The sequence below is a fragment of the Rhynchophorus ferrugineus genome, unplaced genomic scaffold (assembly GCF_030347505.1).
Source record: "Rhynchophorus ferrugineus isolate W39M unplaced genomic scaffold, kcgeb_rfMv2 rfM1, whole genome shotgun sequence".
Lineage (NCBI taxonomy): Eukaryota > Metazoa > Arthropoda > Insecta > Coleoptera > Curculionidae > Rhynchophorus > Rhynchophorus ferrugineus.
The window spans coordinates 22,663,024-22,690,631 of NW_027472580.1; the positions used below are offsets into that span (position 1 = coordinate 22,663,024).

The following is a 27,608-nucleotide window of genomic DNA, read 5'->3' on the forward strand; positions in this document are numbered from 1 at the left end:
GATATATTTCTAGAATATGGTATAAACATTCTTTCACTTTTCAAAACCATTCATATTTAGCATTGGAGTAAAGCGAAAACGCTCAGTTAGGACCATATTAATGGTGTTTATTATGACAGCCCAAAATTTTATAAACCTATACGAGAATAAATAAACACAAGTAAAGCATTGTATAATGTATGTCTTCCGTCACATCAGCTCAGTAATAACATCATACACATACATCTTATTATTTTAGATAAAAAAAATATGTAAAAATATTGTACGAGTCTTTGAAATTTTGGGGGCTTCCCTCGATTTCCTTGGATTCCGCTATCAGATCCTGACCAGGTTCCAATGGGACTACCTCGGAAATTCACTGTCTTGAATGAGAAAATAATTTGTAAAATCGTCTCAAAACAGATGGAGAAATCGGTAAAAGTACATTTAAAAATATACAGACGGAGGGCTGTCCCGTCGTCCGGCTACTGCGTTACAAAGTCGGCTCTTTTACCTCATAGTGAAAAAAATAACAGTATACAATAATTATAAGATAAAACACAAGTATCTCACCGGAAATTATAATTTCAAATTTAATATTAAAGTCGTTATGGAATATTACTATTTTAAAGAAGATACATTTTCTTTAGATCTATTTATGTTAGTGTTTAGACTACTTTCTGGTTTTTAATTACACAAGATAGACTACGGCACATTTATAAACTACCATTTAATTTCTTAAATCACCCACTAAGAGCGGTTGGAAGTTGCCAAATAAAGCAGTTGGATTAAAGTTTCCTGTCGGAGTCGTATATTTTGAGTAGGGCGTATCCTGCAATTAGTTTTCGCGGTTGAATGTTCCCAAGGTTCAGTTTTTACGGTTAATGAGGACTAATTTATAATTTCCAGGACATGGATTTTATATATAAGAACTGTGAATTAATTTATAGTATTTTGGCTGTACAAATTAGTTCGATGGATTTTTTAATCAATATATTGTTTTCTGAAAAACCAAACCTTATTCAAAATATTAATCACTAGCTATTACTGTATTTTTGTTAGTTAATTATTTCAATTTCTCTACCAGCATATAACATCGTAGGAGGTGACACTTTATGCTAAGTAACTACTTTCTCCAAATAAATTTTCATATATTGTATAATATATTATTAAATGTTTCGATATCATTTTACCGTCTTTGCTCTAAAAATAAATGTGTTTTCGCTGTACAATGGCTTTAGTATGGAAATTTTTAAAATTTCAAATGCATTCGTAATAACTTTTTTCGCTTAAATCAGAGTTAATATATATTTTTGCTCATCAAATATAGGCTTAGAGAGCATGTAATACTACAAAGTACGACAATATAACAGTAAACTCTTAAGAAGAATTTTACACCACCTTTCATATTTGAAGATATTTCGAGTTGAATTTCAACTATCACCTTCATATGTCTCGTGAAATCTTAACCCCATGTTAGATCTAGGAATTCAAGAAAATACATAAAGCCCTTCATTTGATGACTTAAAATGTATACTTACCAGGAATTATATCAGAAATTAGAGTGATTGAGACTTGAATAGGAATCGCAATAGTAGTATTAATAAATAATCAATTTAATCAAAAATGTTAATAGATTAAAAATAGAAACAGAAGAAGTGGAAGAACACGAATAGGTGTATATGAAACATACATTTAAATTACAACTTGTGAAACCTGTAAGGTTTAAAACAATAATTGTTGTTTTACTTGAAATTTTATTTACTGACTCTACAATACTATAGACCTTTACTGCTGAACCATTCCCATTTAAGTTAAAAGGTAGCTTAAGAGGTAAAGCAAGTTTATCACACCGATTAGCCGATTTCTTAAAACATCTATAATAACAATCTTCACCTTCACACCTTCGGTTTGGATGAACTTCATCAGACATACAGAAGATAACGGCTTAGCTGTTAACTTGAACAGCAACTAAAAAATGACAGTGACTGAAGCAAACATTCGAGATATGGGATTATGACCCAACACTGACAATTACTAAGACATGGAAATGAAAGTGTAAACAACTAAAGGTGTGTATATATATAATTAATAGAGGATAACAGTAGTAAATCGTGTTGAAGAGTGTGAAAGATTTGGGTGCATAAATATGCGTGTAGAATTATTCATGAACATTAGGTTAGAATGTATGAAGAGACGATATATACTAACTATTTTGCAGATACGGAAAATATATTAGGAATAATGCGGTGGTTAAATCTAATTTCACCAATAAAAATATATACAGATATTAACAGAGGAAACCAAGGAGAAATATAGTGATATTAAAATGACTTAACAAAGAAACACAGCATCGAAGGAAACTAAACCTAAACGTAAAAAGGTTAATAACTTTAAACGCTAATTGAATATATATCTGTTAATTAGGTAGATTAGGCCTCCAGGGGATGCCACTGCATAAAAAACGCGGCTAAAACTAAACCTCATAGGTAGTATAGAAAAGAATTCAATATAAATGGATTAGAACAACTGTAACCTACAAACTCTAGTGGCCGTATAATTAACTGTAGTTTAAGTCTTCTGGTAAATATTCGTTAGATGCACTATAATGCTAAAATAAATTATATTTGAAAAATATATATCATTATTTCTCTTTCATTGTTTTTGTTTCAGATAACGACACTATTTTACGAGGTACACTAGGTGACACTGCAATCAAGTTCTGAAAATTCCGTTGGTGAGGCCATCACCATCAACGATGGCTTAGTTACGATAGAAAAATAATTTATTTTAAGCTGCATTGACAAATATGGACTCGCTCCATTATTTGTAATTTTTGCCATATAGTGCCGTCTCTTAAGTAAGGTCTTTTATAAATTACAACAAAACAGTTACTAAACAAAATCTTTGCATCAGCGATAAGAAAATATTTACGCCTGCTTATTAAATATCTCAATATGTTTCCCTTTGAATAAGGCAACTGTAAATCCACTCCGTTAATTCGTCCGCTTTTTAGGGGGAACAAAGCCCTCTTTAGCAGTTAGAAACGTTTCTTCCATAATTTCCCTTTTGCAAATTAATATGCCTTTTAGCAACGGAAAATTATGTTTAAACAAGGCTTTGAGTATACCAAAAATAATTCCGCACAACTTTTCTCGTTACTATTTAGATTATACCGCACAAAGTTTCGTCGTAAATTATCTCAAACTAGAACGGATTTGCACCACCGGATTTTGCATCCTCCATATGGAGTCTTCTCAGCTTCATGTAAATTCCGGTTTATATTGTGTCTGTGTAAATTATTATGTTATAATTATCTAGGAAGCTGCTAATTTGGAAAGCGTATGCTCAGAGACAGTAAATAAGTTGAATTATAATAAAAGTGTTAGTGTCATTAATTTGGGACCTTTCTTTGTGCAAACGAAAAATCCTTACGCCCAAGAATAGGTATTTTAAATAATAATAAATATAAACTAAATTTTAAACTTTTCTTAAACTTTCTTTTAATTTGAAGCTTTATTGTCAAGATTTAATTGTACAATGCATTTTATTCAAAGTATTGTTCATTGATAGCTACTAGATAGCTTTTATCTTTCAGGCAATTTACGGATTAGATCTCGAAAAAATGATGTTTCTTTTTTGCTATCCACGGATCAACCTATTTTTTGGTATATTCATAAGAAATGAAGCGGTGCTTAGACCGATCATGACGCAAATGTCGGTCAAGTAGTAACGAGAAAGAGCAAGCTCTGGATAATGCGGCGGTTGGGGTTATATTTCCAATTTTAATGTTTCTAAATATGTTTTAACCAGTTTTACAACATCTGGTCGAGGGTTATTTTGCTGAAGATTAAATTTTGTGTCTTTGCTCGTATTTCGTCCATCTTTCGAGCATTTCTCGGCTCAACTGTAGTCGATAGCGATCCTCATTAATTGTTTCATTAGGTTTTAATAGCTCATAGTATACTATAGCAAGCTAATCACCAAATACAGTATATTAGCTTAGAGCCATAGATATTCAGTTTTGCCGTTGATGTATGACCAGGATCCACTCTCCATTGTCAGTATGAACACGATACAAAATACTTTTACGATTTTGCCATTGAATTAAATTTATAAGGCACAAAATAGAATAGTATCTTTTGGATCATTCTAATGTCCTTCTATAGTCTCTTCGGTATCTTGTATTACTCCTAACACTTCTGCATATCTTTTTGACGCTTTACAGGAATCATCATCGAATAATGCCTTCAAATCCTCGTCTTCAATTTTTTTTTGGCTGTTCAGAAAGTCGATGTCAAAATAACCAGTTTTGGTTAAACCAGTATTCACATGTTAAAATCGATGGAGCATAGCTTTCATAAGTAAAACTTCACGCTAATGTGATTTAATCTGTACTAATTTAGACATATTTAACACAACGAAAAAGTAATAGTAAAAAAGTAAAGTAAAGTAATAAAAAGTTCCACTTTGATAAAATGATGCATACTGAAAAGTGAAGCTTGTCATTGAGTAATATAATTTGAACGGTTACATTATAGTATAAGACAAAAAAATGAATGAATTTTTAACTACAAGATAAATAGTGCCCTCGTAAGACGAAAATGTTTGAATATGCGAAACTGTAGGAGTTATTGTATGAAGATGCAACACAATCTCCAAAACAATTGACAGGAATGTTCAATGTGAGCAGAGTCATAGTTTGTGCAAGCAAAACAATTTTTGTGTATTGTTGCTAAATATTACAATCGATGAGAAGATATAAAATATGGGAAGGTTTGTGCCAATTTAATAACAGGCAATTATGAAATCAAAAAATGATCAAAGAATTGCTATTTGAAAGATATAAAAGGAAGTTATTCCAACTTGAATGGCAAGTTTTCTCTCGCCCATCATACTTTACAGACTTGGCATGCTTTAAAGAAGTTAAAAATAGCTTGGGGAATTGTTATAGCGCAAAGGAGAAACTGTTCTTTTTGAACGCCATTCATAACATTACTGAAAGATAGGCAAAATGTATAGAATGAAATGCCTTGAGCAATATTTTGAATAGATACAATTTATTTATCCATTGTAGATATCGCATTTAGTTTAGTGAAAATGAAATACCGACATATCGAAATGGAATGGAACAAATGTGTGAACTGACACTGAAATTTTTTTCATTTAAAATTAATATTTTTACCATTATCCGCGGAATATAACATTGTTCAAATATCCACCGTAGCTTCACTGAAATGATCTGAATGGTACTGCGCATAGACAGGTTTGAATTTATTTTTCAACAAACATACAAACCGTTTATGTAGAATGCAGCCGACTCAAAATCTACATCGAGCAACACTTTTGTAGATAAACAATACATCCTACCATAGCATAAAAATAATTTTTGCACCAAAACTAACCTAACGAATACTCGTATTGAGATAATAAGTTACATGATGATTTGTCACTGATGACAAACCATTGTTACCTTATTTCTTTTACATTCAATTAATTAATTCTTTTATTAAAAACTCAAATTTTTAATAAGGGCACTACAAAGTTGACGAAATTTACTCGTTAACGGCTATTCGTTCAGTATATTTGTGGAGTACCAACTCGTCAATTATAAAATTAAAAACTATCTCCATATTAATATTATAATATATTTGAATGAACATTTTATTACTAATGCAAGTTAATATAAAAGAGTTGTTTTCATAATGAATTCACTACCAACTCTTCTCTAGTAACGGAACATAATCATATATGGTACCTTCAATCTGCCAAAACATTAGATTTAGTTGTTGTTGTGGCCTATTGGGCCAATTGGATATAAAAATTCGTGACAAATATTCTGTTTTTAAAAGAAGAAAAGTTTATTATCTAAATAATGCAATTTTTTCACTCCAAAAAGTATCTGTGAATTACTGTACACTTGTAACTTCCCTCTGGTCCTTCTTTCTCTTATCGCTATTCAGAAAAATTAATCCATAGCTATCTTAGAGGTTTATTTTGTAGGCACCGAAAAAAATTATACCAAAACTGCAAGTAATGTTTACAACAAAAACTTCGTTTTCTCATGTTTGTTTTATTTCCGTAAATTAATCAAATGAACTAATTAAAAGTACTTTAGTAAGTTATAATAAACATATCGGAAGCTTTCTTAAACCGAAATTAAATGCAGGAGATAGAATAAGGGCAATAAACACGAGTTATCTCATTTATGTTATACCCCTCTGGAAGCGGAAGTGGATTGGACAAAAGCGGAGTTGGAATCCTTAGACCACAAAACGCGTAAATTAATGAATATTAATTAGGACCCGAGAATTATTACAAATAATACAAACTATAAATAATGTAAATAAAAATAAACTTCCTTAAGTATATTAATAAAACAATATTGCGGCATTTATAAGTCATATTAAAGCGCAAAACTTTATTAAAATGGTATAATTGAGATAATTATCATATAATTATTATTAATTCATTAAAGTTAATTATGTTTCCGTTGTAAAACTCTCTTATAAGTATGCATTTTATATTTGACCACGTGGCATAAATATATGTCCAAAGGAATATGTCTCATATAAAAATGCTGATTAAAAGATTAACAAAGATGAAAACAATCCAAAAAAATTAAATAATATTTTATGGATTATTGTCAAAGCATTTTAAAAATATTACTAGGAATATGTGATGTTTATATTTTGTTCTACCAATGTAACTTCTGCAACTATTATCGTCAAACTTTGATGGCGCATTCATGAAGAAATGTTATATATATATATATATATATATATATATATATATATATATATATATATATATATATATATATATGTATATATATATATATATATATATATATATATATGTATATATATATATATATATATATATATATATATATATATGTATATATATATATATATATATATATATATATATATATATCCACATTAATATAAAAGTAAAAAATGAATTCAGAATCGGCTGATTGAAAAGCACTAAAGTATTTGCTAAATATTACAATTAAATATACAACCATATATGAATGGTAAAATAAGCAATGAAAATAGTTCAAAATTTGATAAGAAATTACAAAAATAATTTCAACATATCGTTAAGAAAACAAATTGATGTTTTCACTAATATTTACACTGCAATATTCTCGTTAAATAATTAACTCCAAGCTTGGTGGCGCAGTTGTTAAGGCGACAGGTCCTCCTACTGTTGCGATAGTCGCGGTTTCGAATCCTGCTGAGGCATGGATGTAATTATATTTTTTTTATGTTTGTGATTGTAAATATCTTTATAGGTAATAGTGAAAAATCTGACAAGGACTGGAATGGTTACAGTCACGCCTGTAATCAGGCTGGGTAAGACCGCGATTCCTCCTTTAATTTCCTCGTTTAAAATAGATATAAAAAATTGACTACTGAAGATTTTCTAAAATTGGAAATAAATGGCGAATTACAAGGTTGATATACCGAACAGTATCGAAATATATTTGTTAAACAAATACATTATTTAAGTTTATAAATAATTAAAACTTCAGAAAAGTGCATTAAAAACGTAAAGTGTTGTTTGGAATTTCTTAAACTCCTTCATAGGGTACAATTTGACATTCATCATCAACAACATATTTACCTGATACCATAGTTTTGCTTGTGTGTTTAGATTTACAGAAGTTTCATATACTCCACTATTCTGCTTTATTTTATTTAGGACTATTCTACACAGCTAATAATTGCTAATTATTTAATTATTGATTGTAATATGTATAGTGAGAGTGAAGTGTGTACACTAAAACATCTAAAACCATTCAATTGGACATATATGGAATATAAAATAAGACTAATTTTTAAAACAGTATTTTATAGTGTATGTCACATAATGAAGTGATTTTCTACTTGCCATATACATATAATATAAATATAACAAATACTTACTGCCCTCTGGATAGATTGTGGAACTACTAAATCCATCTCTGATAAATAACATAGGTAAATCCTAGAGAACTAAATATTGTGAATAAAATAAGTTGTTTATTCAAGCTGTCCAAGTAATCTATTTAAAAAAATACAAATGGAATTTCTCTTAAATACATTTCTATATAAATCTTTAATTCTAAGTTTTGAGAAAACTATGAAAGAGTATGTGTGTAAACATCGTATTATTGTGAAACTACTATCTCATACTTCTGCTTGTATAAATATCGTTTCTTGGGTATCACCTTCAGTTTGAACTTCCAATTCTCCACCCTTTTTTCAACTTTTTTCAGTTTTCCGTGTTTTTATTAATATATTAAGTTCGATGTAACTTTTACATAGCTTTCAATCACTTTCACTAATTTTGTTCGAGTTTAACAATAAAGGTAAGGCTAATTGGTATTTTTTTGAATTATAATTCAACATATACAGAGAAAAATAAAAAATGTTTTTACACTTAATAAAAGAAATGATAAACTAGAAATTTACGGTATTATTTGTGAAATGTTATTTGAATTGTAATTTTAAACTAACACCGATTTCCTTTATATGGAGAATATAATACGAAAATCATCTTTTTATCCTTGCTGGCTTTTCTGTTCTGGTTTTGTTTTTCTATAGCATACTATATATTATAATTTTACACGAGGGTCATGTCAAGAGAGAACAAAATAGGTCCTTAAGACACGCATTGCCTCTTCTCTGCGTTTACGCTTTCCAAATAAGTTCTTTTTTTTATCTCATTTAAGACATTCGTCATTTCGTTCCCTTTTGTTCAAAATATAATATATTTCGTGAAAACAGACATTTATACACTTCCCTTATATACCCATGTAATATTTTAACCAAATGTAAAATTATAAAGGATATAGGTATACCATATATTTATATTTTTCTTTTTGTGCAATCTTTTCGGTTTATTTATTTTTGCGTCTTTTAAAGTCCTTTCAATATTATTTATTTTAATTTTTTAATATTTATTTATTCATTAATATTTTATGTATTTATTTATTTATTAATATGTTTATCATTTATTGTAATTTATTTAATTTTCTTTTTCTTTGTAATTTATAGACCGACTAGTTTGCTGTATTGCCTGTGTTTTTTTTTAAATTTATTTACGACTCCTTTTTTAAAATCAAATATAAAAATATATAATATCAACATTTAAATTCGTAATATTTGTATGACTCACTAATTTGGCATCTTTTTATTGTGATGATCTCATAGTGTTTGTTTTTTTAGATACAAATTATGAACAGGACCAAATTATGAATTGGCTTATAAATTAAGTTTAAAGTATTTACAACAGATGGTTTTACTGTTCTAAATCGCATCGGGTACATTTATAACCAACTTCATTTTGAAGCCAGGCTTAACTTAGCTTTTTTTCAGTGCATTGCATTCGTACCGATTAAATCGAATTTCCAAAAAATTTATTAAGAAAAAGGCTGCTGGAAGTTATGTATATTCTAAATTGTTCACAAATCATATTGAATCTAAATATTATCATTTAATTGAATTTACATACAGCCTTGTTTGATCTATTTCACTCGAATGAATATGGAAATACTTATGATTTTAGTAATCATTCATTCTAAATTTTTGTCATTTTTTAATATTGTAATAGTCAGCACAGAAATATATGAAGAATAGTTATCAGAAATGTTGCTGGATAGATGAGACAATTTTATTGAAAATTATGTAAAATATTTTTATTAATTTATACTGTTTCTTACCGGTTTTTTTTTTCGCTAACGTCACACGTCCTAATATTTCTTAGCTAACTTCAATACTTAGACCTTCCAGATGCAGAGCATTGTCATGCAACCAAAGCGATTTAGCCTTACAGTCAATGGATCGGCTTCGCCAGATGATAGCCATGATTTTTTCGCTTGTGATTTTCGAAATAAATCCATTTTCATCACCCGTTACTGTTCGATACAGTTCATCTTTCACTCTCTCAATTTTCTAACCCGTCATTCTGTTCGTATGGCATCCATATTCAAATCTTTTGGACCTTTCTCATCGATTGTAATCGTTTACAAATTGTTACTCAGCTCACATTCAATTCAATTCAGTCTCTGGTAAAATACTTTTTATACATGTCACTGCTGTATTTTTATTAACTGCACCTCACTACACAACACTACACAAGATCAGATGATTTGAGTCTGTGACCTGCTCTAGTGGTATCTAAAAGTTGCAATGTACTTGAAAAAGTTTCAACACATTGAAAAATATTTTGTTGACACAAAATGAAGTCTGTTAGTGGAGCTTCACTATGAACTTGAACCCAATGTAATTAATACGCACTAACACTATCTTATCCTTTAATATCTATATAATAATAATAATATTAATATTTACTTAAAATAAGTAAATCCTACAAAATGCTATGTTCTACTACAAAATATCAAAGTTCTTTATTTGCATAAAATAAATTATATAAGACCAAAGCTGCTTTCTTCATGGCATAATCCTCCAAATTATTATCATACTCATCCCAAACTTTGTAATTAATTGACTTGTCCTAATATATCTTGTTGTTTAAGTTGTTGCCAACTGAATGAACTAATTCTTTCGCACGAGTTATCCCCAGCAGGAATGTGCGACTGTACAGCTTGTCGACTTTAATTTGAACCGCTTTATTGAGAAACTTTCGACATCGCCGGATAGGGCGTGAAACTGAACTGTATTAGTCCGGCTCTAATAAAAGGTTAGCTTTGTTTTTGTTTCTCTTGCTACGTGTCATTGACATTTTAAAACTAATAGCATTTAGTTCGCCGATTTTAACCGAGCGACTGAGACAAGCAAATTTTACCGCCATCTTGCCTTTGTGTACGCTTTCTTTTAAATGAATTAAATAACTTTTGTAAAAATTCTTGTAACTGTCTGAGAGGCTTATTGTTTTAACATGGATTGTATGGCAGTTTTTATTTAAATAGGAATGTTGAAATAATTTTACTTAAATTGAATATTTAATTACGCAATTAACATATTAATCCCTTCCGATGTTAATAAATAATATCCTTCTATTTACTACAGTGAAATCCTTTTTTAATATTTCAAAGCTTCCTTTTATCTACGAGGATTTATCTGCACCGCACCACATTTTAACGTGGGCTCCAAACCACGGTTCTCGGCATTAAGCCGACTAAGTGGCCAGTCACCCATTTAGAGACACCATCCCAAAAGACATCTGGTCTTACCCAGCCTGGTAATTGGCGTGACTGGCATGGTTATTCCTTGTCGGATTTTCCACTGTTGCATATAAAGACATTTATAATTAAAATTGCAACCATGAAGTACATCCATACCCCAGCAGGATTCGAACCCGCGACAGTAGGTGGACCTTCCTGCCGCCTTTACCACTACGTCAAGCAAGGTTATAGCGAAGTTCTGTTCAACTAGTGTTAAATATATTTATTACAAATATATACAATCTGAAACCTAACCAAACCATGGTGTTGTTTACATTTTGGTGGCCATGTTAAATTTTAAATCTGTATCTGCAAAGCATCTGTATCTTAAAATTGCCATGACAAAATGTTTCAGTAACTTTGATATTGATGCAGTTTTGTTTTATCTTCGATATGAATATAGGATACTTGATTTCAATAATACTATTTTCATAGTTCCCAACCGGCGATTTTGCTTTTATTGGATACTATTTAGAATTATTATTTGCCTATTTCATGACTAGTGTATCTGGAATATTCACTGATTTCAATTATATAAAATTTATAATATTGTTGTTATTGTTGTTATATTATATACTTGTTAATGTTGGATTCTTTATAAAATTATCATTTCAGTTGCAGTGACACAACAGAATCGTCATCAACGAATCGATTCTGGTCAAGTTTTGGTTACTTGATTTGATAAATCTCAATTCAGTTTTTTCGTGTATATTTTCTTGCCTTTAGTAGCTTTAGCTGTTTTAGAATTAGATGATAAATAATAAAATAAATTCGAAGGGCGAGGAGTTCAAATGTTGATATTCGGAAATGATGATTAGGAAACGTTTAGTGACATTAATGTTTCGTAACGGTTTTGATTGGTGCTTGGTTTATTATGGCAAAATTTTTAATTTTATGCTCTTATTTCTATTAAAAACTTATTAATCACTCTTGCAATTTAAAAATACATGTTTTTTTTTAAATATTCCTATCAATTATTGTTGTTATTATAAATCAATATATTTTATCATTCTTTATTACAATCCTTATGCGTATTACACAAATATACCTAGGAGCAATGTCTTATAAACACATTTAATGACGTAAGGACTCCCACTTAAGTATTTCTATATAAATTTTGTCGAATTTTGACAAATGTCATTACCTGACTGTGATTATGATTATGATTTACATAACTTTTCAAGAATATTTCTATAATTTCGACCTTCCATGGTTGAAAATCATTCATCGGAAAGCGGAATCTTGGGAATGAGACCATAAGGATGAAGTCTACCACCGAAAAGCTCGAAATTCTATTTGAACTCCTTTGATATCAATTGATATTGTGAAGGATAACAGGTCAGTTGAAAAGTCCCCAACCTGACACATAGATGGCGCTACTAGAACCAAATCTGTGGGTTTTATGCGATGCAACCCACACAATAACTTAGTAAAAAACAAGGACCATGTGGAATTATTTATTTACAAAAACTGATCGGTCACGACACAAGGAGTACTTCTTCTAACAGCGGGAAAATGAGAAAGAGGGTTTCCGAAGGTTGTTATTTGAATTCATACCTGGCCGAATGCGATGGTGCCAATTACATCAGTTGACAATCGGCCAGTGTAAGGTATAAGAAGAGGAAATACCCTTCGGTGTTGTCGGTTTTGTTTTTGGGCTTTGCGCGTTGTACAGTATGGCTGGTTGTCTAAACTGCCATAAATTTATATGTTTTTAGTTAGCCCTAACCCTCAAAAGATGCTTGTATACATTTGACAGCTGTCGGATCATTAGTTTGTGAATTATAGCATATTGAGTGAAGTGACTTTTATTATTGTGAAAAGAATGGATAAAAAGGAATTTTGAGTATTGATAAAATATTGCTTTTTGAAGGAAAAAATACAGTTGATGCAAAAACTTGGCTTGATGCTGAGATTCCGGACACTACCCCAGGAAAATCAACTATCAAGGATTGATATGCTAAGTTTAGACGTGGTGAAATGAGCATCGAATATGGTGAACGCACTAGACGCCCAAAAGAGGTTGTTATCGACGAAAACATTTAAAAAAACCCGCAATATAATTTTGAATGGCCGTAAATTGAATGAAATAGCAGACACTCTAAAGATATCAACTGAACGTGTACATCATATCATTCACGAATATTTGGGTATCAGATAGCTCTGTAAAAAGTGGGTGCCGCGCGAGCTCACTTTTGACCAAAAATCGACCAAAATCAACGACGAGTTGTTGATTCGGAGCAGTGTTTGAAGATGATTAATCGTAATAAACCCGAGTTTTCGCGTCAGTATATGACAATGGATGAAACATGGCTCTTCACTCTGAAGTCCAATCGGCAGTCATCCATGTGGATTGCACACGATAAACCCGCTCCAAAGCGTGGGAAAACCCAACAGTCGGCTGGCAAGGTTATGGCGTCTGTATTTTCGAATGCGCATGGAATAATTTTCATTGACTACCTTGGAAAAGAAAGGACCACCAACAGCGACTATTACATAATGCTATTGCACCGTATGAAGGACGAAATCGCCGAAGAACGACCGCATTTGAAGAAATAGAAAGTGCTGCTTCACCAAGACAATGCAGCATGTCACAAGTCAGTGAAAGCTATGACAAAAATCCATGAATTGGGCTTCGAATTGCTTCCTCATCCACCGTATTCTCCAGATCTGGGCCCCAGCGACTATTTCCTGTTCTCAGATCTCAAAGGAATGCGCGCTGTAAAAAAAATTTAGTCGAATGAAGAGGTGATCGCCGAATCTGAGGCATATTTTGAAGCAAAGGACAAATCGTACTACAAAAATGGTATCGAAAAGTTGGAGGGTCGCTATAATCAGTATATCACCCTTAAAGGGAATTATGTTGAATAAAAAAATAATTTTGCCAGAAAAAATGTGTTTTACTATGGTAGGCTGGGGACTGTTCAATTGTCCTGTCACAATATTGCAGCTTGCAATATCAGCGCCATAGAAAGTTCTGTCAGAATAATTATCAGTCCCAGCACCTTCTGGTTACAGCTTATTCAGATCGATTCAGTCTTCGAAACCAACATCATTTTGGGACGGTATTTCCATGTTGCCAGAAATATAAGAACATGATAAATATGTATTGCACGATATGTATGAATCTATGCATTTAATAATCTGGTTACATGGCAAAACCCTTATATGTGGTTTAAGAGGTTATAATGTGTGTTTCTTTGGCACACTACTGAATTAGCTCCAGGAAATATTTTGAGCTCAAAAGAACTAAAGGCGTATTAATTTGTTTGGTAAATTACGTACTATTGTAAGTATTCGATGTTCCATTGCATCTTTTATACGGCAAGATAACGAAGAATATTCTCATTTCTAACTTTTATTTAATAATTACCTAAGTTTAAATCAAGAATATAAATAGTCTATTATTACGTATAAACCGCTTTCGACAACTCCGAATACAGTTTTACTGACGGAGTCTTTCAGGGTTTCGAAACACAGCTAAAAAATTAGCTGCTGAAACTTTTAAAGCGGAACAATAATTTTCCATTTTCCGCTCTGTTTGCAGTACAAAATACCTATTTCGAAGTAGGATATTTAAAGTCGCTGTTGATTATATCCAAATTAGTAAACCATTGAATAAATTAACAGGCATAATGAAAGTATTACAAGGATTGTTATATATATTTAAGTTACCTCGGGACTAATATTCTTATTAAAATAATAAATGAACACAGAATTAGACACATTCATTCTGTAATATTAAGGGTATAAATAAAACCCATTTACTCAGAAATTAATATAATTCTTACGCTAAGTAACAAGAATATATAATTGAAAATCATAGACAATTATATATTAAGGCGTATTTAATTATTTTTTAAATTACGTACTATTTTAAGCTGTAGATGTTGCACTACATCTTTTATACGACAAGATAATATAACGAAGAAAATTCTCATTTCTAACTTTTATTTAATAATTACCTAAGTTTAAATCAAGAATATAAATAGTCTATTATTACGTATAAACCACTTTCGACAACTCCGAATACAATTTTACTAACGGAGCCTTTCAGGGTTTCGAAACACAACTAAGAATTTAGCTGCTGAAACGTTTAAAGCAGAACAATAATTTTCCATTTTCCGCTCTGTTTGCAGTACAATATACTTATTTCGGAATAGGATATTTAAAGTTGCTGTTGATAAAATTTAAATTAGTAAACCATGTAATAAATTAACAGGCATAATGAAAGTATTATACGGATTGTTATATATATTTAAGTTACCTCGGGACTAGTATTCTTATTAATATAATAAATGAACGCAGAATTAGACACATTCATTCTGTAATATTAAGGGTATAAATAAAACTCATTTACTTAGTAATTAATATAATTATTGCGCTAAGTAACAAGAATATATAATTAAAGATTACATAAAATTATATTTATGCTGTTCATTGTAAAATTCGCAGGCTTTTACTCAATAGCAATTTTTATGAAAAGGCAATGCTGAAAACATCTAAGATTTTAAAATATATTTAGATGTAATAAATACATGTAATAAATGTCTCTTTACACCTTTGTTTTTGAGTCATTATCATTATATCTCAAAATTTATTATATTTACTATAGTCCATACACAGTATCAACATCTGGACATGCTTTTATTAATAAAATAAAATGTGATGTATGTTATATATTGAGAAATAAATATGAATTTTACAAAATAATTATTTTATAATTAAAGAACATACTGTTACTTGTAATATGAGTTATTTTTGTTTTAGTAAAATGAATATTATTTAGTTAGAAAATAAGTAAGAATAATCGTTACAAAGGTCTTATATATTGGTTATTTGAAAAATTGATATTACTGTTAAGAAACCATTGGCCAAAAAAACGTCAAACGTAAAACTCATTTACTTAGAAATTAATATAATTCTTACGCTAAGTAACAAGAATATATAATTGAAAATCAGAGACAATTATATTTTTGATGTTCATGTTGAAATCCGAAGGCTTTACTCAATAGAAATTTTTATGAAAAGGCAGAACTGAGAACATCTACAGCTTTTGAAATATATTTAGGTGTAATAACTTTGGATGTCTTTTAACAACTTTATTTTTCAGTAATGATTTTTATATCTCAAAATTTATTATATTTACTATAGTTCATACACAGTAAGGTTATCCGGACATGATTTTATTTATAAAATAAAATGTGATGTGTGTTATATATTGAGATACAGATATGAATTGTACACAATAAATATGTTTATAATTAAAGAACAGATGCTACTTCTAATACAAGTTATTTTTGTTTTAGAAAAATAAATGTTATTTAGTTAGAAAATAAGTAAGAATAATCATTACAAAGGGCTAATATATAAGACCAATAGTTAATATATATATAATCAATAGTTATTTGAAAAATAGATATTCCTGTTAAAAGAACATCAGTCAGAAAACGTAAAAAGTAAAACTCATTTACTTAGCAATTAATATAATTCTTACGCTCAGTAACAAGAATATTGTAAAGTTGGCGTATCAACTCCGAGTTGTTCAACTAAATAAAACTAAATAAAATAATTGAACAAAAATGTTATCAAATATAATTTGTTTTATCATTATAGTATATTTATAAACTACAGTTAATTGTACAGCCACAATAATTTATAGGTAAGAGTTAAAACCTTTAAAAACAATTGCATTAAAGAATTGCAATGTTTTGACCTAACAAATATCCATGACGCATTACTAAAAAACTTTGAATAGACTTCTAGAAAATCATATTCAATTATATTTTTGATGTTCGTTGTAAAATTCGAAAGCTTTTTCTCAGGAGAAATTTTTATGAAAAGGTACCGCTGAGAACATCTACAGCTTTTGAAATATTTTTAGGTATAATAAATTCGGACGTCTTTTGACAATTTTGTTTTTCAGTTACGGTTTTTATATTCTATCTAGAAATTTATTAAATTTATTATGGTATATTTACAGTATCGACATCTGGACATGTTTTTATTAATAAAATAAAATATGATGTATATTATATATGAGGAAAAAGACATGAATTTCGTATTGAATGTGTTTATGATTCAAGACCATATGCTACTTGTAATACAGAGTGATATTTATTTCAGTAAAAGAGTAAAATAAATATTATTTGGTTAGAAAATTAATATATATATATATATATATATATATATATATATATATATATATATATATATATATATATAGTTAGAAAATTAGAATATTTATTTGCAAAGGTCATATATCTTGGGAATCTGAAATATTGATATTCGTGTTTATTAAGGATTTGCTAGCTTCATCATTGACTCACTTTAAAAAGGAATCTATCGAGAAAAATTGATGCAATATGCATTAATTAAAATATTTTCCATCATTTTCTAAAACCTTTTTCCATAATTCTGGTAACATAGTGATACCATATCGAATGAAGTGGGGATAGACTTTAAAATTAGTAAGAATACTATCTAGAATAAGATTTAGATTATAAGTTGTACAGTAGATCACTTGCTGAAGTGATCTTCTACATGTCAGGATGGTTATATTATATAACTGAAATCATATAATAATACTTATTGCCCGAGGGGAGATTGTTGACGCTCTAAGAGATTCATAAATAAAAAATATCGAATGAAGGATGCTGGTTTGGCAGCGATAACATAATCACATTTCGATCTATTTTTCAAAATTGTCTAAACCGTAAGCCAGTCAAGCCAAGCTGAACAAGTAGTTATCAGAAAGCGCTATATCTGAATAGTACACTGGGTGCAGCAGAATTCTCCATTCGAGCTGAAACATTCTACCATAGGTCTGACAGCGAGTATATATATATATATATATGCCAAAAGTTGTTCACGTCGAACGACATCTGCTGTAAGATTTGTATTCAAGTTTAGCAACTCACAATTTACTACACTACATACGAGAATTTATGGCCATGGAAATGCGCTTGGGTGTCCATATGGATAGCTCTCTTTAACAAACCTATTACCTTTGGCTTGGCTTTACTGGTGCTAGCTAGAACACGACATTCTATTCTGAAGAAAACTTGTCTTTTTAGCCTGGAAAGCAATGTCGTATCGCATATAATATGTTTTAATATAGCTGATTTGTCAAGTGATAAGATGACTGAATTGTCTACAAGCTTTTCAGTATTCCTCGCTGTTCTTTGTCGTCTTTATATACTAAGGAATTCAATATTTCTAAATGGAGAACTGTTAATATTAGTGGGTAGGTAGATAAATATTAAAACCATCGAATTTAGCAATTAAGTTAGGTTGTTTGACAGTTATTTATATTAATATCTCGCATTTTTATATTTTTATATTTTTACTGTCTCTAATCAAATAATTAATTGAATTTAAATTTTACAGGTATTTGTGCTTAAAAAAAGGATTTTTTATGCAAAAATGAAGATATCTACAGTCGTTGGTTAATACTAAGAAAAAACACATTGAAAATTCTTAGTGCATTTTTTCTATGTTTGTACAGGATCTACCATATCCCTTAGGCCACTAAATATTTGTAGAGGGAGAGAGAGAAAGAGAGAGAGAGAGAGAGAGAGATCGAGGGAGAGAGAGATGTCTTTGAATGCAAAACATTGGAAAACATCTCCTAAATAGTATTGTTGAAGGGCGTATGCTTATATACCTATTGCTAATATTTAAATATTGTAAGTGTGACAAGAACACAAATCGAAAGCCTACTTTGACCATTTGCTTTTATATGTTATATAGTATTTCCTTTCTTTTCCATTTTCTATCCTTTTTTTGTGTGTGAGCCCTGGTGCTCTTTTGTATATGTGCATATTTAATTGTTCCTTTTTATTTTTACTTCTAATTGTCATGCCTATCTATATTATTTATTTGAGTAACTAAACGAATATTTACTTGACAGTTTTGTATATTTGTTTAACGCTAACTAAGGTCAAAAGAAGATAAATATTTTATTTTAGGCCAGTTTAACTGTCAGTTTTAAAACTGTTAGGTGAACTGTTGTATTTTTCTTATTTTTTGGTTATTTATCTGCCGCTGCCTTGATTAGTCACTCAGTAACAAGACAATTTTCATTTCCTGATTCTCAAGTTACTTACTTACCAGGTTGTAGATTTAACGCAAAAGGACCGTCTAGTAGCACAAAAGTTGAACTAGTTCAAATTAACCGTAGTTGAAATGTGAATACTTTAACATTTTTAAGATTTAATCATAAAATAAAATACTTTCATCTGTAATGTGTGAGAGACACTTATTATTTTACATTATCTTTTACTGATATGTTAATATTTAGATAAATGTTATAATGTGTATAAAATGATATTAGTAGTTATTTGTCAGTAAAATTTATGAAACCGCATGACGTCATATTGCCAAGGGCTGTAGCATATAACATATAGTCGAGAGTTTTATGATATATTAGTGTTCCGTGATTTATTGACTATATGTCTCCGGCATTAAATACCTATTCAAGAGATAAAATATAATACGACCAAACTGTAACAACTCTCAGAGTTTTTTTTTGGGAGAATTAGCAGAATATTTGATTACTAATAATTCATTTTATTTTATATTATAGTTTTCACCAAAATAATATTCTTTAAAAAAATTTATTTTTGTTCCTCACAAACTTAATATTTCGTATCTGGTAAACTGTAAGCTCTACCAGCTTAATTTAATTTAATATGAATATGGCCGGCTTGGAGGCACAGTGGTAAAGGCGATAGGACAGTCCTCCTACTGTTGCGATAGCCGCGGGTTCGAATCCTGCTGGGGCATGGTCGTAAATTTATGTTTGTGATTGTTTAAATTTTGTGATTGTCCTAGGCAAGAGTGTAAAATCCGACAAGGAAAATGATCCCATTCACGCCAGTAACCAGGCTGGGTAAGACTAGTCAGTAAGCTTAATGCTTAGGACCGTGGTTCGGAGCCCACGTTAAACTGTAGTAAACTGTAATAGTACAGTGAACGCCTAGTTCAATTCGAATGAGCATATTAAGAAAAATCGAGCAGAACTTTGTGTGAGGCTCAAAAAATTTAGTGGTTGCTTGGACGACAATAAGAATCAACTCTCCACAATAAACTGCTATTATAAAAGCAAATGTTGATGCCACTGTAGATGCACAGCGTGGTATTAGGGAGTTGCACAAATTTGCCAATGTTCTTCGTCCCATGGTATATTAGAAATGAAGATATCTACAAAGATCTAAGAGTACCAACGGTTAGTGAAGAAATTAAACGGTTTGCAAAAAAACATCAAGAGAGATTGCGTGGACACGAAAACCGATGTACGACAACTGCTTGATAACAACAGACTTACCCAGAGGTATTAGAGGCAAAATGTCTGAGAAGTAATATTTGTTAGGCAGCATAGATTAAATCACATTTTGATTTAATAGTCTATGTATAATAGTGTGAATAATTTTTAATAAACTTGATTAAATGACATCAAAGATTGTAACACAATCGAAAGTAAAATATTTGGTACGTTTTGCATTTTTAGGCTTTTGCTTGATGATTTTGTAATAATTAGTAGGAAACACCGGAAGGGTATTTCAACAAATATTTAGATATTAGTTTAAGTAAACGACAAATCCCTAAAAATGGTATTTCTAGACTATTTCAATGCAATACAATCTCACCCTTCCGGACCTTCAATTTCAATGTTTCCAAAACCTTTCTATTCCCATTCAGTTAGATTTATTGACCAATTTTCTGGAATGCCACGCATGTCATTTGTTATGCACTCATGGAACGAAAAAAACAAATAAGAATTCCAATGCGAATAATATTCCACAAAGAAAGAATTTATATATTCTCTTTTTTATAGATGCTCCTGGACCAATCTCTTCTGTCGATATATTCAATTCAAAATGAGTTATACAATTTATACAGCTGCACATATCCGAAAATTATGTTCCTCGTATAAAACTGTACAAAACGAAATTCAATAAAAAAGTACGGACTTGCAAAGTCTAAAAAACATAATGGTGAAAGCGAATTTTTCAGTTGTTTTATAGGTTTTTTCACGTTTAGGGCGAATGTCTTTAAAAATAGTTTTGTTTTTTGATACTTCTTGTTACTATTTTATTTTACTAGTAAATTCTTATAAACAATATATTTTGCACTATAAAGGTAAATTATGTAAACCCAAAAGTTTTCCTTAGTAAACTTCAGCAGACAAAAAATGGCGAAAGCGAATTTGTGAACATTTTAACTGTCATATAAATTGTTTCGGCTTTTTTTTGTTTTCTATTCAAGTATACGTATAGCAAAATAATCTATAAAATGACTCCTATACAATGAATACTTACTATATTATACAACAGTATTGCATCATTAATTTTTCGCACTAAATATCTTTATGATTAAAGAACAGATTAACAGAAAAAAGCTTTGAATAGTCTATATATCTTGGGTATCTGAAATATCGATATTCGTTTTTATTATTGGTTTGCTAGCTTGATCATTGATTGCCTTTAAAAAGGAATCGGTAAAAATTGGTGCAATATGGCATTGCAAATATTAGAAAATATCTTTAAAATAGTATTGTTGAAGAGCATAATCTTATTGCTTATATTTAAATATTTTAGGTGTATACAAGAATGCATAAAACCAAAGCCCCTTTAGACAGACCATTTACTTTTTTATGTTATATAGTATTTATTCCATCTATTTTTGTATGTGAGCCCTTGTGCTCTTTTGTATATATACAAATTTAATTTTTCATTTTTATTTTTACATGTAATTGTCATTCCTATCTATAATATTTATTTAAGTAACTAAGCGATTATTTACTTAACAGTTTTTATATTTATTTAGCTCTAACAAAAACCAAGAGAAGATAAATGTATTATTTTAGGCCAGTTTAACGGCTAGTTTAGTTTTTTTACAATTAACATTTCCTGATTATTTCTAAGTTGCTTACTTACCAGGCTGTAGATTTAGAGCAAATTGCTTATAGCATCATCTTAACGCATAACCAGTACTACTAAATTTTCTTCATTCTTTCAATATGTTCCTCAATCTTTCAGTTTACTCTGCTAGCGTTCCATTCTATTGTACAAGATTAATTAATTAGTAATTTTGTTAAATATATTGACGTAAATATTGACTCTCGAAGAGCCCTTTAATGGTAAATAAACTTTTCATGATTTCATCCTAAGTATCTATCTAAGTATCATCTTAGGTATTTTAGGTGCTTGTATGTATTTTGATCAACGATATCTACAGGTGAAAATGTGAGGTATTAATGGAAATAACTATTGAACATCCTAACCTGCGGTGTATATAGACTCTAATCGTGGAACACACAATATCAAATTTGCTGACATGAACAACATACATTATTTTTGTTGTTTTATTTGAACGAAATTGCTGCGGGAGCCCATCAAACACGTTTAGGAACCTCTAGTGGTGTTTCTTCATCATATTCTAATGCTGATTTTAATATCAATGACCAAGGACGGCCTAAAGGGCCAAACAAGTTCGAAAACAATTAATTGTTATACTATTAGAGTAAAACCTAATTGAAGTTCTTAAATAAATTTTAAATATTTTCGCAATTGATGAAATAACTATTTTCAGGTGCTTATACGCGAATTAGACCACACAAATTGATTGAAAATACTATTTCGAGCAGTATTACTATTGCGCTTTATATGTTGTATGTTAACTGGTCATGTAAAACAGATCTGCTACGACAGTCTCAAAAGCCAAAATAGATTTATAGGTCCAGGTGAGTCATCCATGTCGACATTTAAGTTGCATATCATGGCCTCACCAGATTTTGCTGTGCATATAGTGGCATCAACTAGACCTCAAATCTATTACATTGGTTTATCAGTCAATCATAAAGCCAATTTGGGCCTATGGGGTGTAAATTTGGGGTTTCGCTTGAACATTAAAATAACTAGTAATTCAACGAACCTAAAACAAAGTTCTAGGATTAATTACCAATGCTTATCGCTACGTAACAAACGAAGAGCTGCACGATGACATCGGAATCAAATAGATACACGAAGTAATCTAAAATGTGGAAGCAATACTGCTACTGGACAATACACAGGAAATCAGAGGATTGAAGCGTACCAAACCACATGAACTTGTTTAGTGTATAAGTAGTGTATATATATATGTATATATATATATATATATATATATATATATATATATATATATATATAGTTTTATTTTAATTTGAGAAATGCATATTGATGTATTAATCCCGTACTCGTCTTGCTTGTGTATTAATGCAAGTACAACACAACAGTAGTAATATATTAATTTATAAATTAAGATTGTACTAAATATATTTAATGTAAGGTAATGTAAGGTACGTAATTAATAAAAAAATATATTGTGGGATGATAAAATCAAGTGAAACTGTTGCTGCAGAAATCGGACGACTTGATTAAATTTAAGGATGTAATATTGCAAAAATGCTACCAATACCGATTAAATATGCACTGTCATCCTCTTGTACACGTTATGAAGAATACACCATTGTTGCTGAAATGGGATGATCAGCATGGCCTGCCTGACTCTTCACAAATGCTCAAGGATTGCTTGACTGGATCAGCTATTGGATAACAAAACCGGAATCATCACAAAGATATCGGATAAAGTTTAATTAATAAATATTGTAATTAAATTGTATATTAAAGTTTCCTATTCCTTTCCTAACGTGAAAAAATGAAAGCACCTAATATGCGATAATCACAAAAATATGTCCAACAAAGTTGAGAGCAAGAAAATAAAGTCGTTTGAAACCTTTATCGGGACTGTATTGTGAAAAATGTCTAAAACGTAAGACAGATTTAGTATTACAAAGCCGAGGGTTTCTTCTGAAAAAAGTTTTTTATTATATTCTCAGCTTTTATCGTAGCAAATACAATGAGTAAACTATGGAGCCGATAAGCGATGCAAAAATGGTGAATGGGATATTCCAAACGATTTACCTTATCTGTAGGCTCTCTTCTTCCTTCGATTGGCTCAACTAAAACAAAAATGGCTATATTAAAATTATTTTAGTAAGATTATTTGTTTAAGATATAGTTGTTGATACAAATGACAAAACAACCATACTAAAATATTTAAACCGTAATTTATTAGGTTTAAAAAAAGAATCATAAAATGGATAATGTTCCGTAATATTTATTAAAAAAAGTTTTGATTTTGACTGAAAACTCATCTTAGCATCATTATATCTTTTGACTTAAATATATTCTTTGTTTTATCGAAATAAAAGGGCCACTAAAAGTCATATTTTGCTAGTAGAGACTTAAACTGAACATCCTCCAAGCATAGAAACAAATGAAACGTGGTATTAACAATTCAGATGTGGTGACTCCAACGTTCAGAGCAACGAACGTCCTAGTCGGGCAAACATATTTAAATATATGGTATTACAGGAGTTATTGATCAAACGATGGGAAGATGGGTTCTACATCAATTGAATAACGGGAAATCAGAATCATCGATCAGAAAAATGAGAGGAAGACATTTCTGGATCCAATCTTATGTGTGATAAAAATTGATTTATTTCGAAAATGCTACGCGAAATCCTGGGGAAGCTTTCTTATCGACTGCAAGGATAAACTGTTTCAGTCTCAAGCCGTATTTGGTGAATCATTAAAACCGAAAGAAACAGTTAATACTGATCGCTACGGATAACAAACGAACTATTTGAACTATGCTTTAATCGAAAAACCTCCACAATAAGCTCAAAAAGATGATAAGATCATTTTATAGTATAACAAAGCGTCTCATCCAGAAAAACCAATCAAATAATATTTATTTAATAATTATTTAAATCATTTGAATGGGAAGCTTTATTGCTCTCGCTGTAGTCTTCAGCCATCGATAGGCATCGCAAAAGAAGACTCAATAAATGGTTTGGTTAATAATATAAACAATAAATTGTTTCATAATTACCATAAATTACTTCAGAACAAAATGTAGAAAATCAAACATCCAATATATTGAATAAATAAATTTAAACCATTTATCGTAAAAGGGGTTTTATTTAAGGAAAATAAACCGGAAAGAAACTACCAACATGAAAGAATACACTAAAAGTTAAAAAATAATCAAACACAAATTTTTAACACCAAAAAAAAAAACGTTTTAAAATAAAATATGTACATAATAATCGTTGTAATAACTAAATAAAAAGCAGTTTGAAGTCGGTGCCGTGCCTAAACGCTCCTAAAAGTTATGTTATATATTAATAGTTCCATACCCTTTTCCGATAGTTCTAAAATTTTACCAGTCATAACCAGTAGCTTTTTTAATATTAATTTCTCTCATTATTGTTTGTTTAACTTTTTTGACCGTTAATTTCTCGTGCGTTAAGTCCATTTGAAATGGCGAATCCAGAAAGCTAGTAATTTATTTTCTTCATCTTTATGTAGCTGAGACCGGAAAGGTTGAAAAACATTTTTTAAGCGTTTTAAGAAAATGTCGGCCTTCTCTTTATTGTTTCTAGCCCAATTATTTTCGCTTGTTTTAATAAGTGGTTTATGCTGCTAGGGTCTCTTAAGCTTTCTTCTTGGTGTTAAATTCTCTAGGTATTCTTGAATGCCTTGGTTTTGTTCATTTTGAATCTTTTATTGCCCTATTAAATTTTTTTATTCTCTTCAGTCCTTTGCTGTTGCCTATTCCGTCCTAACTTTCTTTTTTCTGCTACCTTTTTCTGTATTGTACATGATATATGTGTATATTTTCTTGGAAATTTTCATTGTTAGGAATCGCGGAATATACTGTCTCCTGTATATTTTTTCTAATGTTTATTACTGCTATTTCTATGTCAATTTCAGTTTTTAACGGTAAGTTTAGAGAGATTTTTCGGTCTATAATTCTATATTCCCTAAGTTTTCTTTAAATGAGGACCAGTTAGTTCTATTATTGCAGAGAGAAGGGGGTTTATCTTTGATGGTAATTTTTGAAAAAAGTGTTACTATTATTGGTGAATGATCAGAAGACAGGTCAAAACATGATACTGCATGACACATTTTTGTATCAATATTTTTTGTAATACAGAAATCTATAGTATCTGGTTTTTTATTTCTGTCTGAAGGCCAATATGTTGATTCACAATATATGTAAATTATCTGTCTTTATTGCTTTTAGCAATTCTATACCTTTTGAGTTTATTATTCTTGAACCCCACATTAAATGTTTTGCATTGTAATCTCCTCCGGCTATTACCTAGCGTACTGAAGAATTCTTGAAAGTGTTCTGTCTTGATGTTATGTTTGGGTGAGCAATAAATCGCAGATATTGTTAATGGTCTATGGTCTTCCTCTATGGTTATACTGGTTGCTTGCAGGTAGTCTTTGCGGAATTTTTCTTTTTCGAAATGCTTTATATCATCTCGAATGATTATGGCTGTACCTCCATGTGCTTTATCATCAGGATGATTTGTATGAAAGTTTATATTTGGGAATTTTCAAATAATGTTTGTCCGTAAAATGTGTTTCGGAAACCTTCATAACATCAATATTTTGGCATTTGGCATTCCAGACTATGATTTTGTAACTAATAGTTTCAGGCATTAGGCAAGATTTCTGACGACGGTTATGAGTAGACCAAGCATCGTACTCATTTGATCCATTAGTTTGGCCATCATATTTTCTAATCTTGAAATGTTGCTGCTAGTTTCAGTAGGTTGTGATGTGGTTTCTTGATTTTGTGCTGAAGCATTTTCAACCATTTGGGCATAAGTTATGTCTGGTTGACTTGGTCTGGTGGGTAGACTGATAGGTGTGGATTGTTTTTGTTGCGGTTGATGTCCATTTTCTCCTAAGGCGGGATATAGTTTCTATTGTAATTGTTTGTGAACTGCGCAGCCCTTGTAGTTCGCTGGATGATTTCCATTACAGTTAGCACATTTCACTTTCTCATCGCGAACTTTACGAGTATAATCTCCTGTTTTGTGTTCTCCTGTACATTTTACGCATCTAAATGATTTGCGACAGGAAGTTTTTGTGTGCCCATGCGCTTGACACCTCGTGCATTGTGTTATAATTCTTTTTATATGTGGTGGTTCGCATTTAATAATGTTTAATTTTTTTTTTTAGTTATTTATTTATATAATAGTTTCTGTAACCAATAATCACTGATCCTTGTTTGTTTTCTCTCAATTTCTTCTTCTGGGCTTCTCAATCGCTTTTTGTTAATGACTGTAGTCCATTCTGATGGTGGAGTTTTAAAAATATTACGTATTTCGTAAAATATTAAGTTAAAACAAGAATAGAAGTGCTTTATTACTCTGTGTAAACCATTTTCGACAACTTTAAACGTATTTCTAAAACGCGGCCTTTGCAATTATAGTACAGCCAGGAGCTTTACCCGCGAAAACTTTTAAAAAGCAACAATGATCCCTCTTTTCTGTTTGTGTTTGTAGAGCCAAATGTTATGTATTCAGTAACGTTGAAGT

At 30.3% G+C, this 27,608-nt stretch overlaps 1 protein-coding gene across 2 annotated transcripts in view; it reads right to left on the minus strand.

The window, feature by feature from the left end:
* LOC143206497 (uncharacterized) overlaps nt 1-27,608 on the minus strand; it is a 192,743-nt gene that overhangs the window by 146,903 nt on the left and 18,232 nt on the right. For both annotated transcript variants that reach the window (XM_076419070.1, XM_076419069.1), the window contains one exon: nt 24,127-24,164. The gene's annotated coding sequence lies outside the window, so the exon portion shown is untranslated. The remainder of the gene's footprint in view (nt 1-24,126; nt 24,165-27,608) is intronic.